Raw genomic sequence first — 17,864 nt, forward strand, 5'->3', positions numbered from 1 at the left:
GGAAAACTGCTCCTGCGGTGCCACGGGGGCTGTAACCTCAAACGGGGCATTGACCATCTCAGTATCTGGGGTCGCCTCGGTGGTTGCCTCCATCTTCTTGGAGCTCTCTATCTCATGGGGATCAGCGTCCCGCATCTGCTCCAATATCGGCAGATCTTTGCCTGGTTCTCCTTGGTCCATCATGAAACTGACGAATACTAGGAGTCCACTGAAAGGAAAACACAATCGCAATGACAATGAAACAAAAGAAGAGTGAGGATCGGTTACTGCTTTGCAAAAGTTCTTTTTTCCTCTGAACGAAAATATACCAACATCACAGATCTGCTTACCTTCCCTTTGTTCGGAGAGAAGAACAGTGTCAGATGCAAGTGTTGCCTTTCTTGAAGACGGTGAGGGAGAAGGGGATTCAGCGAAGAGTGAAATGATGGTTGCTTCGTCCTTCAAACTTAGACTATGGGGAGGTGGGGTTTTGTGATATGACGGCTCATTACTGCCGCGCTACGACTGGGGTGACTCTCCGCCTGCATACTGCCTTCTAATTTGGTGGATGGCATTTGGGCCCGCGCGCTGCATGGCCCGCATGTCGGTGAACAAAAGTATAACGACATTCAGTAGAGGGAGACGTTTCAATGACCTAGGAGGAGCCATAAGCGGTAGAGTGTCTCCACTGTAGTAGTAGTAATTGTTTTTTTGGGTAGCTGTAGAGTGTCTCCACCGTACTAGTAGTAATTGTTTCTCGGGTCCCAAGACAAAACGGCCCATCCACACTAGTAAATAGTAAAATCAATTCAAAAACCTGGGTGCTCTTCTTCCTCCTCGCTCCCACCCACCTCACGTCAACTCGCTCCACTCGTACCCCCAAATTCCTCACCTCACTCCTACAGAAAACCCCAGCTCCCCTTCTTCCTCACTCCTACAAAAAACCCCAGCTCCCCTTCTTCTTCTTCACTTGCACTACAACTAGGCTCGTCGTTCGTTACTCTGCTCAAATCCGTGAGCATGACGCGATGCCCTTGAGGAAAATGGAGTCGGCTGACCCCAGCGCCAAGAAGATGAGGCTCCCGCCAGCGGCGACGCCTGTTGTAGATCCCGCACCCGGCAGCGCGGGGAGAAGCGGCGACCCCGCCCCCACCGGATCCCAGGAACCCGTAGAATCTCGGGTGGACCGCATCAGCGATCTCCCGAACGCCATCCTTGGGGAGATCATCTCGCTTCTCCCCACCAAGGATAGCTGCCGCACCCAAGTCCTCTCAATTTGGTGGCGCCCTCTATGGCGCGCCGTTCCCCTTAATCTCAACTGTCGTCAGCTATCTCTCTTCAATGATTTTGAAATCCCCAAAGCCATCATCTCCTCCCACCAGGGCTCTGTTCAAAGCCTCTTCATCCCATCATGCTACCTGAGCAAGCATACCATGCCCTGCACGGTGGACGCCTGGCTGGAATCCCCTGAATTCATAGAACTACAGCTGCTTGAGTTCTACTATTCCCATGGGAATCACATACCACATACCGAATGCCATGAACATGTGCCCTCAGCACCGATGTCCATCTCGGGGTTTTCGTCCTCTCTCCCCACCGCCACCTTTGCGCAGTGCTACCTACCAGACAATCTGGTACTAAACCTTCGACTCCCATTTCTCAAGAAACTTCCACTTGTGCGGGTTCGTACATCGGAGGCCTCATTGCACATCATCAACCACTCCAGTTGCCCTGCGCTGGAGTGCTTGGTGCTTGTTTTCACAGTTAGAATCGGTTGTCTCCAAATAAAGTCGCCTAACCTTGTAAGAATTGAAATTTCTTTTGACGGAAGGCAGCTCATCATCCAAGATGCCCCTTCACTTCAAAGGTTGATCCTTGATTCTAGTTATTCATCGTTGCAAATAACCGTCCTCTCTGCGCCTAAACTGGAGACCTTGGGTGTAATACATGATCTCTATGCTCATTTCAATATGGTGTTTGGCTCCACAGTTCTTCAGGTACTTTATATTATCATCTGCACTTGTAACCATAAGCTGCATTTTAAATTTCTGCGCATAATTTATATATCATCTTGGAGTACACATTTTGTACTAATATTATGTTCTATGCTCAATGAAGAGTTTCTCCATGGATGGCCTATCAATGGTGCTAGATTCTGTCAAGATCTTATATATCCAAATGAATAGTTTTGATCTAAACAAGATTATTAGCTTGCTGCAATGCTTTCCATGTCTGGAGAAGTTGTATATAAAGGTGATAATTTCACACACATTGGAAGCCCGCATATAGTGTACTAGAATTAACCGTTCAGGTGTTGCTCTTTTGACACTCTTCTTTTAGACCTTAACCGTTTTCAATCTTCATGTCTATTTAGGCAACAGGACGGGGTAAGAAAGTTATAACCAATCGGTGGATTCGTAAGCATCGGGATTTTCTCACTTCTCATGAGATTCGATTGAAGACAATAACGCTAGAACGATATATAGCCAACCGTGCAAACACAAGATTTGTCACATTCTTCCTGCTGAATATCAGCAGCATGGTTTTGACGGATGGGTATGTCGAAGAGCAAAAAAAAGAGTTTCAGGTGGGCAAAAGAGCTTCTGAACGTGTCGGGCTTCTATTTACAACATATTGTGGTCATAATCTAGTAAATTTTATGACCCGGGATGTTCATTCTATGGACCCGACCGATCCATTTGACTGTGACTGCCGAAAACAGTGCTGGATTAGATGTTGTTGCCCTTTTCAATCTAGTTTTTTTGTAAACCTGATGAACAATTAACCCTCGTGCTTTTGTATAGTTTGTAAGCTGGAGTTAGATGTTCCTGCCCTTTTCAACTCGGTTGTGACTGTCATATTTTCTTTGAAACAAGGCAAATGGGTTGCCATTCGTTTAATTTAGAGTGAAATATTGTAACAAATCCAAACCAAGGGAAATAACATCACTCTCGCCGGCTGCTTGAGCTCACTGTGCATTACGGAAGCCAAGTGATTAGCCCCCACCAGCACCCACAAACTTATTTCAAACTAGCACATCAAATGGGCTATAAATTTTCATAGGAAAGGCTGTATGACCGTGACAGATTTGGATTCTGACATTTGGGACCCGTGAGGAAATAGCCTATCCAAGGTGGTGTCGACTTACTAGCTAGTCAACAAACGATTCTGCCAACCAGCCGTTGGATTGACATCCAACATCTATCATGTATCTTCTATCTCTTGTCTTCTTCTTCCTCCAATCAATGAAACCAAGCCACCCCGTCGGCTCCGCCTGCTCCCGCCTCCCATGGCTGGTTGCGCCTCCGCCGCCCTACCGTACGTACCCTCCAACGTTGGCTAGTCCCTCCCTCTATTCCCCCACACGTCCTGATATTCTCCGGCGATGTCAGCCCCAACACGCACCCGCGCCCGAACCAGTCAACCCTCGTACTCCCCTCCGGCTGTGACTGGACCGGCGCATCTTCAACGGCCCCTGTTCGTTCCGTCCGAGGCCTCGCCGCCGTCCTCCGCCTTGCGGGCTTGGTTCGCCTGCTGTGCGCGGTGCGCCGCCCTCTTGCGTTGTCAACGTCGTCAACAACCGAGAGGAACAAGGTGATGACTGTACGTGGAGAGTATGACAGTAGGGACCCACCAGCGTCATGGCAGTACGCAAGCAAGTGCCTCTATAGTACAAGCCCAAAAATATGGTTCCTCCTAATGGTTGGACATCTGGGGCTCACGCCATTATCAATGTAGTCAATAAACGAGAGAATTACACTACGAGCGGCTGACACCAGGGACCCAGCAAGTCGCGCAGTTTTTTTTGAGGAACAAGCGGTTGTTATTTATACTAGTTTTAGTGACGGATCAGGGTAACAACGGGGCTGTGCGGGGGCTGTGGCCCGTCTAGCCAGGGTTTTATTTATGTTTACCACATCATGAGCCCAGTTGTGTTTTTTTCTTGCTGAAAATGGCTAGCCCAGTTCTATTTTTTAAAGAAATGCCCAAACAAGGCCTACATGCTTTATCGGCCCTGCTGGGCTGCAAATCTTTCAATACGAGGAGAGTTTCATTCGGTTTGCCCAGAAATTGGTTGTACATTTTTAAAACACATCAAACCGGGAATTAGTTTCAATTTTTTTTCATTACAAGATCTTAAATTCCATTGATTTTTATGCATGGACAATTATTTGGATTTTATATTTATATAAATTATTTTTTGAAAATTGTTTGAATGTGAATCGATATTTCTGGATTAAAAACAGCTGACCGCACCGAAATATGCAAAATTTCGTATACTTTTTAACCGTGGGCACAATATGGGGTGTGATGCTAACAAAAAGAAGATGGGCTCCAAAAAAATTCTTAAGAATTAACAATGGCAGATGGGTTGTATGTTGTTTTCCACAGATTTGAGGCTCACTTCTGCGCCTACTACAGGTTGACGCGTATGCTTTCATAAAAAAAAGGTTGACGCACACGCAATGCCCTGTCAACTTAGTCAACACATGAGAGTAGTGACTGTTGGATGTCCATCCAACGGCTGTCGTGCTTCTTCAATCTCTGCTCTTCATGCTCAAGCCGCTCAAACAAGCGCCGGCGGGACTGCCTGCTCCCTCCTCTCGCGGCCGGCTATGCTGTCGCGCAGGCCTCACGGCCCCACCGTACTCCCATCGCTGGCCTAGCCATCCCTCTAGTCACCCACACATGCTGTTATTCTCCGGCGACGGCAGACGAACCAGTAAACCCTCGTACTCCTCCGCGTGGGAAACAACTGCCGAGTATTCCCTGGCTCCGTGTCGTTCCCTTCCTAGGCCTCGATGTCGTCCACCGCCCTGTTGCTCTCGGTGCAGCCTGGTCAACGTGGTCAATGAACGACATCCATCAGAAGTGGATTGTATGTGGAGAGGCTGACAGCTGGGTCCATGGCCACACGCAAGGAAATGCCTCCTTATTACACGCAAAATAATGATTCCTCCACCTGACAGCTAGGACCCACAGGAAGGGCCTCTGTATTTCGCGAAAAAAATGTTCCCCCCGCTGACAGGTCGGACCCACCAGCTATATCTTTGCACGCAAGGAAGTGCCTCCTTATTACGCCCAAAAAAATGAATACCCCCTACTAGCTGGGACCCACGATATTGTTGGGCTGACTTGTGGGCCTACTAAGTTGACAGGGACGGAGAGCTTTGTGAACTTAGTCAATACTCCAGTGACCGTATGATGTCCATCCAATGGCCATAGTGCTTCTTCAACCTCTGGTCTTCTTGCTCCAGCCGCCCAAAGCAGCGCCGGTCGTGCCGCCTACTACTACCTCCCGTGGCAAGCTGTGCTACCTCGGAGGCCTCACCGCCCCCATAATACTCCCACCACTGGCCAGGCCATCCCTCCACTCACCCACACCCCCTGTTTTTCTACGGCGACGGCAGCCTCACACCGCAGCCAAACCAGTGAACGCTCGTACTCCTCTCCGCGTGGGCATCCACTGCCGCGTCTTGCACGACTCCGCATCATCCCTTTCCTAGGCCTCGCCGTCGTCCACCGCCGTGGTGCTCTCGGCATGGCGTGGTCAATGTGGTCAACGACCGACTTCCATCGGAAGAGTATTGTACATGGAGAGGCTGACAGCTGGGTCCACGGCATCCGCAAGGAAGTGCCTCCTTATTACGCGGAAAATAATTATTCCTCCACCTGACAGCGGGGACCCACCGGACGGGCCACCAGTATTTTGCAAAAAAAATCATTTCCCCTTGAGCTGGAACCCATCGGACGGGCCACCGTATTTCGCAAAAAAACGTTCCCCCCGCTGTCAGCTCGGACCCACTGGAAGTGCCTCCTTATTACGCACAAAAAAATGAATACTCCCCCGACTAGCTGGGATCCACCTTGCTGGGAGGCTGACTTGTGGGCCTACTAAGTTGACGGGGACGAAGTGCTTTGTCAACTTAGTCAATATGAACGACTCTAGCTCCAGTGACTGTACGATGTCCATCCAACGGCCGTAGTGCTTATTCAACCTCTAGTCTTCTTGCTCTAGCCGCCCAAAGCAGCGCCGGTCATGCCGCATACTCCTGCCTCCCGTGGCCGGCTATGCTGCCGTAGAGGCCTCACCGCCCCTACTATTCCCACCGCTGGCCAGGCCCTGCGGCCACGGCAGCCTCACACCACAACCGAACCAGTGAACCCTCGTAGTCCTCTCCGCGCGGGCTTCCGCTGCCGCGTCGTTCCCTTCCTAGGCCTCGCCGTCGTCCACCGCCGTGGTGCTCTCCGCGTGGCGTGGTCAACGTGGTCAAGGAACGACTTCCATCGGAAGAGTACTTTACGTGGAGAGGCTGACAACTGGGTCCACGGCCACAACCCAGTTTTTTTTGTGATTTGCCAAGTAAGTCGCTTTGTCAGGCCTGTTGGGCTGCAAATCTTTCAAGACGAGGAGAGCTTTCATTCGGCTGGCCGAGAAAATGGCCCATCACTAATGAGAAATGGGTTGTACATTTTTAAAACACATCAAACCGGCAATTAGTTTCAAATATCTTTTTTTCATTTCAAAATTTTAAATTACATTAATTTTTATGCGTGGAGAATTTGTAGGATTTTATATTGATATACATTTATTTTTAAAATCAGTTTGAATCTGAGTCGAAATTTCGGGATTAAAAACAGTTCGGACCGCACCGAAATATGCAAAATTTCGTATAATTTTTTAACCGTTGCTACAATATGGACTGTAATGCTAACAAAAGGAATATGGGCTCCAAAAAAACCATAAGAATTAGCAAATGGGCTGTAAATTATTAGAAATAATGGCAGATGGGCTGTATGCTATTTTCCACAGATTTGAGGCTTTCCTAAAAAATGTTGACGCATAAGCACTGACTGTTGGATGTCCATCCAACGGCCGTCGTGCTTCTTCAATCTCTGCTCTTCCTGCTCCAGCCGCTCAAACAAGCGCCGATGGGACTGCCTGCTCCCTCCTCCTCGCGGCCGGTTGTGCTGCCGTGCAGGCCTCACCGCCCGACCGTACTCCCATCGCTGGCCTAGCCATCCCTCTACTCACCCACACCTGCTGTTATTCTCCGGCGCGACGTCAGATGAACCAGTAAACCCTCGTACAGTCGTACTCCCCTCCGCAAGGGAAACAACTGCCGATTCTTCCCTGCCTCTGTGTCGTCCCCTTCCTAGGCCTCGCCGTCGTCCACCGCCCTGGTGCTCTCGGCGCAGCCTGGTCAACGTGGTAAACGACCGACATGCATATTAAGTGGACTTTACGTGGAGAGGCCGACAGCTGGATCCACGGCCGCATGCAATGAAATGCCTCCTTACTACATGCAAAATAATGATTCCTCCACCTGACATCAGGGACCTACCGAAAGGGCGTCTGTATTTCGCGAAAAAAACGTTACTGCTGCTGACAGCTCAGACCCACCAGCTATATCTTCGCACGCAAGGAAGTGCCTCCTTATTACGAAAAAAATGAATACTCCCCCTATTAGCTGGGACCCAGTATAGTGGCAGGCTGACTTGTGGGCCTACTAAGTTGACGGGGACGGAGGGCTTTGTCAACTTAGTCAATATGCATGATTCTAGCTCCAATGACCGTACGATGTCCATCCAACGGCCGTGGTGCTTCTTCAACCTCTGGTCTTCTTGCTCCAGCCGCCCTAACCAGCGCCAGTCGTGCCTTGTGCTCCTGCCTCCCGTGGCCGGCTGCGATGCGGCGGAGGCCTCACCGCCCCTACTACTCCCACCGCTGGCCAGGCCATCCCTCTACGCACCCACACCCCCTGTTATTCTGCGGCGACGGCAGCCTCACACCGCAGCGAACCAGTGAACCCTGGTACTCCTCTACGTGTGGGCATCCACTGTCGCGTCTTCCCCGGCTCCGCGTCGTCCCCTTCCTAGGCCTCGCCATCGTCCACCGCCCTGGTGCTCTTGGTGCAGCGTGGTCAACGTGGTCAAGGAACGGCTTCCATCGGACGTGGACTGTACGTGGAGAGGCTGACAGCTGGATCCATGGATGCAGCAAGGAAGTGCCTCCTTATTACGTGCAAAATAATTATTCCTCCACCTGACAGCGGGACCCACTGGACGGGCCACCGTATTTCGCCCCCTGACTGCTGGGATCCACCAGCTACATCTTCGCACGCAAGGAAATGCCTGACAGTTGGGACCCACCTAGTCGAAGTGTACGTAGCGTTGTCATTCTGGTCGCGAACGTGTACATACATATATACTGGTCGATGTAGAGGCACGCACGTGTCGTAGTAGAGGCGACCAGGGTGTAAGAAAGAAAATACGGCCACATATGTGTACATACGGGCGGGGTCTCGAACGCCTACTCGCGCATACGTACGGCCAGGGCTCGTGTACATGGCTGGGTCGGAACAAAGAAACAACGTCGTTGTTGTGTTCATGGGGAGGCAACGGAATGCATCATGTTCATGGGGAGGCGACGGAATGCGTCGTGTTCATGGGGAGGCAACAGAATGCCTCATGTTCATCAGGAGGGCTTGGACGGAATAGGCAATGGAAACGAGGCCTGGCGTACTGCAGAACGGAGGAAACAACCTTGTGTTCGACCGGCCACGTTTGAAACGGGATCCTATTCATCGGGAGGGGTCTGGCGTACCGCAAAACGGAGGAAACGGACCTCCTACGGTCGAAACGGGGGTCCTGTTGATCGGGAGGGGTGTGGCGTACCGCAAAACGGACGAAACGGACTTGTGTTTGAGCGCTACGGTCGAAACGGGGGTCCTGTTCATCGGGAGGGGTGTGGCGTACCGTAAAACGGGACTCCACGGGATACTGTTCATCTCCACCGTCGACCCCCTCCAGCCTCCACGAGCTACTGTTCATCCACCGTCGACCTCCTCCAGCCTCCACCTGCGAATGTTAATCCATGGGCTCCTGTTCATCCAGCCTCCACTGTGCGCTACTCCACCGGTTACTGTTCAACCAGCCCTCTCCATGGGCTACTGTTCAACCACCCCTCCACGGGCTACTGTTCATCCTGCCCTCCACGGGGTGGTCCTGTTCATCCAGCCCTCCACGGGGTCCTGTTCATCCAGCCCCATCCGGCTCGATCGATCGGGGTCCTGTTCATCCAGAGGCAACACCACGGGGTCCTGTTCATCCACCCCCACCGAGAACTATTCATCCAAACCCCCCGGCAACGCTCACAATTCACCCAGAGGCAGCATCGATCGGCTTCAGTTAGCAGCAATAGCAAAGGATCGCTCGGTCGGGTTCAGTTAACAGCCATCGATCAGTCGCTTGGGTTCAGTAACGTGTAGCCTGCAGTGCAATCGCTCGGGTTCAGTTAGAGCCGAACGCCTCGCTCGGGTTCAGTTAGAGCCAACACCTCGCACACATGCGCGTACGTGTACGAGAGAAACGCGCAGCGCTTGGCCCCCGACCTCCCACCGTAACCGGGAACTCCCCAAAATTTTCCTCCCCCTTGCTTCTACCATGGTTTTTTTCCGTCATGGACGGCCCAAAGAATGTCATGCAGCTGTGTCTCCAGCCCGCCCAGGACAAAAAGCCCATTTTCTGTCATGATTTTTTGTCATAGAAGTAGGAGCCCACCACATCTATGATGATACCGGGTTTTGTCAGAATTATCGTCATAGAAGTGTCATATGTATGTCAGAAAAAAAATTCTTCGGCCCAAAATGTCATGAATGTGTCTTTTTTTGTAGTGACATGACCCGGCAATACTCCTCCGGTTTAACCAAGCTTGCTTATAATTTGGTTCCACATAATATACTTGCCTTTTTCAACTTTGTCCAGTTTAAAGAAGAATCCTTAATCCGGTAGGTACCATTAGTCCCCTTTTAAGCTGCCATCAAAAATATATGCGTTCTTAAATGTTCATTCCCCGACTTAATCTGTTAGCCTGTTTATAGCATTTTACCTTTTAATCAATGGTCTAGCTTGATAGCATGATCTTAAGCCGGTGATACTTATTTCGTTTAGGCCTTTTTCCTCCAAAATGGTCAAGACTGTCACCGCCTGCAACTGGGTCGTTTCCCGGGTCACCGAAAAAGATCTGAACGAATATGTTCAGACTGGCGTCCTAGCCAAAAAATATGTCATTCATTGGAGGGTTCCAGGCAATGAAACTCATCCCGAGCCCAAGGATGGTGAAGTGATTGTCTTTACTGATCACATAAACCGGAGCTTCAGCCCTCCCAGGTCAAAATTCTTCCGTGATGTGCTGCACTTTTTCAAGCTTCATCCCCAAGATATTGGACCCAACTCTATTTCAAACATCTGTAACTTCCAAGTATTCTGCGAGGTGTACCTTCAATAGGAGCCCACCGTAGAACTATTCAGAGAGTTCTATTACTTAAACCGGCAGAACGAGTTCACGGACGGGCCCAGCCTGGAGCTAGGCGGAATTTCTATTCAGCACCGGAAAGAAGCCACCTTCCCAGCTGCCACTCTTCCCAGTCATCCCAAAGACCGGAACCAAACTTGGTTGTATTGCAAAGATACTTCTCCAGAAGGGGAAAATCCCTTGCCGGGTTATCGCGCCAGCCGTCTTAGCAACAGACATCATCTTCCAGACCGTATCAGCACAACGGGGCAGAAGAAATACATGCCAGTTGTTTCAAAGATCCGGGAATTGATGGCCAACAACTTGATCGGGATTGATCTGGTTCGATGTTGGGTCGCCTCGAAAATCTTGCCTCTAAGCCGCCGGTCCGGCTTAATGTGTGAGTACACCGGTGTGTTAACAGATCCGCAATGCCACTGTCAGATTGAAATAACTGATGAAGATAGACTGCAACCAAGTCGGATTGAGTCTGTTCTGCGTCCTTAATAAGCCGCCAGCTGTAAGTTTTGAATCAAGCTCATACTTGGAATCAAGTTTTCATTGGTACTGTCTGCTCATATCCATTCAATTTTTACAGGACAATTCACCTTTTTGGACCAAGAAGCTGTAGGATAAACCAGCCATGAAACCCCGGACGAAGAGCAAGGCTATCAAAAAGCCTCCTAAGAAGAAGACAAATCCTGCCGAATTATTCAATTTGGATGACAAAGATGATGATGACGAGTCAGAGATAGAACTTGATTCCCTTGGCTCGTTTTTGTACACCTTATTGACAATGACTATTATTAGGATGAAGTGGAGGCCAGCTTTGCAGATGATGCAGAGGTAATTACTCTTTCCTCCGGCTCAGAAACTCTTCCAACACAGAAAACTCGACAAGCAAGACAGAAAGTACGATTTTTCTCACCCGTTAGCTCACTTGGATCCCAACTTTCTTTTAAAGAAGCAGCAACATGAAGCTCGCCGCACAACCCAAAATAGCAGCGGTAGAGTTTTATCCTCCGGCTTACCAAACACCCCAGCACCTAACAAACGTCGACAGGAGGTTTCAAATATTTCTGACTTATCTTATCCTATGGCGGGTATTTTTCGACAACCTCTTAACCCATCTGAGTCAAACTATCACGGAACATATCATTCCTCCTCCGGCGACTCGACGGGAACTCAAATCCCAGCATTCAAGACTGTGCCTGGGTAAGGGTGTATTACGGTGTCCTGAACTAGGGGGTACTGAATACGTCGTCTCCCGAACAGGTGTATCGGGCTGAGGACCCCCATGGCGGTTCACTCATGGGCCACTTCGGGCAGCCCATGCCGCATACAAGGAGGATTCCACAAGACTTGGCGCCCAAGACAAGGACTCCTCTAACCCCTAGGCCTCCGGTGTGTTATATAAACCGAGGCCAGACTAGTCAATAGATCATCTTATATTCATAAGATCAATCTCGTGGTAGATACATGTACTCCGTACTACACCCCATATGAATACAATCAAAAGCAGGACATAGAGTTTTACCTCCATCAAGAGGGCCCGAACCTGGGTAAAATCCTGTGTCCATGTTATCATTGCTCCAAGACACCTAGCTTAGGACCCCTACTATGAGATATGCTAGATATAGAACCGACATTGGTGCTTTCATTGAGAGCCTGCTGACAGTCGCCATGGTGCGATGGGAATTCATACCATCTTCGGCGCGATCTACGTGTCAGAACCGATCCTTATTGTCGATGTCGGCATCTTCGTTGCGGGCTCGATTAGTCACCTTGGCTCGACTGTGGACTGCGCTCCATCTTAGATCATTATGTTCGGACGAGGGACTTCATTATCAACTCCGATCTGTATCAAGATCATGGAGGAATCATTGATGGAGCTCGGGGGCTCAACGTCAACATTGCCCTCGAGCGACCGTGTTCTTTTTCTGGACAGCAAACCTATATCCGCCACCACCGCCTCCTCGAGCGTCACTTTGATGATTGCTTTGGTGGAATTGTGCGGAATTGAGTGTACAACAACCCTATAAAATTTCATCGTGTTTTGATGGAGGAATCTTTGACGATCTATGATATACTGGAGGCCTGTCGAGTCTTGACGGAAATCTGGACGAGTTTAGGGCGTGGTCTCCAGAGACTAGCTCGGATGTCATTTGGAAGATCCAACCATTCATCTTCTGAGGAATTTCCATATCTACCACCTCTCAAAATTTCAGCTCGATCTGACCGTTCAAACTTCGGGAACCTTCCAATTTGTGAATCACTTTTCGGATCTGTTTTTTACACGAATACGAATCCGACCCGAGTTCATCTTTCTTCATGAACGGGATATTTGACAACCTTTTTGAAAGAATCTCTTTCTAGGGTATTGTGCACTGAATAGATGGACGCATGACGGTGAGAAGTACGACCCGGTGAACTCCATCAAACTCACTAGAGAGGTTTTGGCCTTACTTGATGTACCTAAACATCAAGCTGCAATGCCACCGGGACATGGTTGGCGGCCACCTGAATCGGATCACATAAAGATCAACACCGATGCAGCTGTGCGGTTCGTAGAGGAGAAAAGCGGAGCGGGGGGTGTCGCACGCTCCCAGACAGCACTAATGGGCGCTTGGTGCAAGCCCCATCTTGGGGTCACTGATCCTATGATCGCTGGGGCACTAGCCCTACGGGATGGAGTAATCTTCGCAAATCTGAGAGGCTATGCCAATGTGATAATGGAGACTGACAGTCTGGAGATTGTTAATCTCTGGAACACTCGTCGCAACAGTCGCTCGGTTGTGGCACCAGTTTTCTTCGAAATTGATGAGCTAGCGGATAGTTTCCATTCTTTTGTAATTCGGCATGTTAGTAGATCTGCAAACGGTCCAGCACACTTGTGTGCCCAGCGTGCATGCAATGTGTCTGTAACCGAGAGTTGGCTCTTTGAGACTCCAAGTTTCCTGGTTAGTAGCCTATTGGCTGACTGCCCAGCGAACACTTTTGTTTGAATAAAGCTCAGAAGTTCTATGCAAAAAAGGGTATTGTGCACTGTTCTTAAACCCATCTCTCCCTATATATATAATAAAGTACGGATTGACTTTGGTTCACCGTTTAATACGCTTCTTCCCGTGAATTTACGCTTTCAGTTTAAATTTAAAACATACACACGAGGTGGTACTAATTTAGGGAACGGTGTGTAGTTTCGTCCATCGTCAAACGTTTCGTGATCCCCAACTCGCACCCGAGCCAGAGCAAAGCCTAACCAAGCGAATCCTCCCGCACACCCTGCCCCCACCGCACCCATCGTCCCCAATCCCGCACGCGCCACCGCCCCCGTCGCCAGCATCGACAGCCGGCAGCCTCACAGGGCTGGGGATGAAGGGCACGACCTAGCCAAGGGACGGCCATGGAGGGCAGCAGGCACGAGAAGGGGAGCCGAAGGGAAGGAAGGAGGGTGGCGCGACGGCCGAAAGCTTCACCGAAACCAGGTGGATGGCGGCGCTTCTGCGCGAGGCACGACGGGGGGTAGGGTCATGGGTAGTCATGGCCGCAAGGCTCCATGGTGAGTAGCTTGCAGCGGCAGCAACCGCGCTGGACAAGAGGAAGGCGAGGGCAGTAGCGGAGCTCTGAGATCGACGGTGTTTGGAGTGCACGACGAGGCAAAGCAGAAGGAGGCGCAGGGGATGGAGCCCTCTCCTTGCCCAGATTGGTCTGACCGAGGCCATGGGATCCCTTCCTCGAGTGTTTTCTTTGCTAGAATCAGGAAAACCTGCCGGTGCCCGTGCGAGCCGCCGCCATGCCAATATCCGGGAAGCATGTCGCTGCCCCCTATAGGCATCGCACCGCACCTCCACAACCCCTGACACAACCTCCTCTGGCCTTCTGCCACGTTCATGGTTCTCTCCCCTCGTGGTTCCTCCTTTCAAAATCGGCTCACCATGAGGACAACACGATTGCAGGAACCATGGCCGGAGGTTGTCTCACAACCTCGAACTGATCTGAGGGGGCTTCAAGGCAAGAGCTCCACGAGAAACAAGTTGTGGCCATGGCGTGATATCTATCCCAAGTCCTCTTTCTGGACACGGTAGCCAGATCTCATTACCCAAGTTCACTCTTTCTGAAAAATCATAGCCCTCACATGTGCATCGTTGATGAGGCAGCCTCAGCATTACTGTTTGAGATATTCCTTTGCCAATTCCTCGCTAGGCAAGTAACCTTCCATATCGAAATTAACTTCTGTATGATCTGACATGTCGAGCTCATCACAAGGACCATAAAAATCGGCTCTATCTGTGATGTCCAATAAAAAAGGGGAACTATAGCCTCAGATCGAAAAACTTTCTTGTCATTTGTGATTTTGCAGTGGGACTTGCTTATGGAGACGTTCGCTCTGGGTTAAAGCTTAAGAGTAATGATGCTTTTGACCATTTAATTAGTGTTTAGGTATGCCCTCTCTTCTTGCCCTTCAGCTGGCATCACTGATAAGGTTGTAATTTGTAATTTGCTGGTGCAGTGTTGCTCTGCTTTTATTTGGGGATTCCCTTGGGATCTAATTTTGAACTGTCAAAGCTAGTTTGTTGGGTGTCGGTTGGTTTAACATGATGCTATAATGTCGTACAGAGAGATATGTTTTTGCAGTAGAAGTGGCCGGTTAGTTAATTTGAGATTTGTGACTTTTGTTCTTCAGGCCTGAAGCTTTTGGTTTCGGTCCGGCAGTTAAAAGTTGCATTGGCTCGTAAAAAACTTCATGTGAATGGACCAGTAGGGGGAGGATAGCTTCATATGGAAAATAATTCTCCATGGTGGGAAAATTTGTTATTTGACATGATTATATAGAGATACAGCTAGCAGTGTTTAAATATGGGTTCATCTCAACCTATGATTCCTATGTATATAATTTTTGGGGCTAGAACTGCGGCCACTTCCCACCACCATTACAAGTCAATGCTAGGACCTCCTTGGATGTACTCATGCATGCTTTGTCAGATCCTTTTCTTTTGTATCGATTTATGAACCGATGGCATCCAAGACTAACTACCCCGTACATGTACTCCACTAAGTAAGGATAGCTCATGAATATTTTGGCCTTTTTGTCGAAACGCTAACCAAAATCACTGAAATTCACTAAATTTAGGTGGTTTCGGTTGGTCATGAAAATTTTCTGAAACTGAAAGTGAAAACCATAGAATACTAAAGGTGTTTGCAGCCTGTAATTAGCGCCCTACTTAGCATCAAACATTGGAGAGGGCATTTAGATGATTTTAAATTTTATGACTTCGTATATATTTTCTTAATCTCTAATCATTTACACAGGCGACTCGCATTGTAGATGCTTTTAGCATGCTGCTGCTATTGTCCCTCTGTACACACATGCACATTTGACTGATGAAGAAAATGTCCCAAATCATCAAACCCCTGATTATGTGTTGTGCTCTTGCAAGACTAAAACTGACACATTCTCTTCTAGATGTTAATGATGTTCGATTGGACGTGGTGGTTGTGTCGTTGAAGCTCAGATGATCGAGTGTTTATGCACAACTGAAGTTGGCACATTCAGTTCTGCATATATTGAACAACTTTTAGAACTTCTGAAAGCAAAGAGCATGAGAACCATCCTCTAGGCTCTACTGTACCTCCCATAGATTTTTTTACTTCCAAAACTTATGATGAACACAGCAGGTTCCAATGCAATTTCACTTGACAGATGTTGTTATTTAGGTTTTAATCATACTATATCAGCTTCAAAGTTTATTTTTACTCTCAAGTAGTCAATATCTGAGCCTGAACACTCAAACTACTGCAGGGGGAGCATTTCCACAGTAACCCTGGGCTGGTTAACCTATTTGGAATAAAATTCCCTGATTTGAATATCAAGCATTCACAACTGCAGAATACATTGTCTCGAGGTACAGTCCCACTTGATTCTCAAACAATCACTGATTCATGAATTGCAGCAGGGTGAAGCCAAGATGTCCGGAGCCTCTCTTGTGAATCACATTGCTTACAATGATTTCATGATTGAGATCTCGGGATTTAACATTTGTATTTTCTTGTCTCTTTTTTTCTTGTGGAGGAGAACAAGATGCTAAATAAATAGAATATATCTACTGCAAGTTGATGTATAGAAAAGTGGATTTTTGCATAGGTTTTGTATTATATATTAGTTAACTCGGTACTTCCTTTTCTTGCTTTGGAGTGAGTGTTTTGCTTGACTCAGCGTCCCTATGGTTCTAGGAGGGGACGTGGATTTTTAGAGCACTTGCACCCTGACCCTGCTATCCTAGCCCTCCAATATCGCTTTAAGATCTGTGTGACACAACTAACTTTCTATACAAAATTTTCTCTTTTTTGTTTCTCCCACATAGAACATAGCTTGAAGTTTAAACCTATGCAGCGTGGCAAAGCTTTCCAAGTAGAATCTAGGATAATTTTTTCAAAAAAAATTGTCCGACATAAATACTAAAAATATTATTTTTTAATCAAACAAAACCTATTTTGTATATTTATGTTTGACAAAAGAATCTAAAAGATTTATCCTAGATTCTACTTAGAAAGCTTTGCCACGCTGCATAAGTTTGAACTTCAATATATGTTCTATGTGGGAGAAACAAAAAAGAGAAATGTATTTGCACGAATTGCGATGCGTGAAATGGATGGCTAGATACAGAGGGCCTGGGTGCATGTGCCCTAATATATATTTTCCTTCTGGGAGGGTCACCTGAATGCACAATTAAGAGGTACACTCTTAACTGCTCTTGCGGAACTATGCCATCATGCTACCATAGATGTCTGTTGATTTAATCACTGTTGTCTGTGCTAGACGTTCACATATCTGGATGCCTTTGCTTGCAAATAATAAATGAATAATAGTTATGTTAGGAAGTTACACTAGCTTTGACAATCCGATCATTCATTGAATGTTTTTAGGCATTGCCAACATATTGAGTACTTCAGTTGTAAGTCTGTAAGCAGTTCTCTTTGAAAGAAAAATGTTTACATGCTTCAGTGAATGGCCACCCCCTTCTATTTTAGTAACACTACAATTTTTAGTGGTACTTGCTAATTAGTATGATTATTGGTCTGTAATTTTATTGTTTCTACATTAATTCTTTGTACGTAGGCCGGATCAAGCGCATCGCCGATGCCACGATCGCCGGTCCACCGTGCTGCTCCTCTCATGTGCGTCCTCGACTCTAACGCTATCCTATTTTCCGTAGCCACCGCCGTCGGCCTCTGCATCCACACACCCCTTCGAACCTACTGGATGCAATCTCGCATTGCGCCGTCGAACATACTGTCTGGCACCACCTATGGTCACAGAACGACGGATCAAGGTTTAATGACTTTGATCAGGCAAGATACATGCTTCCCGCTCATCTCCCCGTGTTGCCGTTGGTAAGTATGGTGGTGTTCTCCATGCTTCTTTTAGTGCTCCTCTCTAAATTCATTGGGAGCCAAAATCTGTATTAATAGTTTGTTATTATGCATTTGGCTATCAAACAACTTTTCTGCTATCCGATTTTGTTCCTGCAAAAGTTGCTTCTGTTCTGTATAGGTGTACACTTTTCATGTTAACTGGAAAGTACCAAAG

This window comes from Triticum dicoccoides, chromosome 7A, assembly GCF_002162155.2.
Source record: "Triticum dicoccoides isolate Atlit2015 ecotype Zavitan chromosome 7A, WEW_v2.0, whole genome shotgun sequence".
NCBI classification, from domain to species: Eukaryota; Viridiplantae; Streptophyta; class Magnoliopsida; order Poales; family Poaceae; genus Triticum; species Triticum dicoccoides.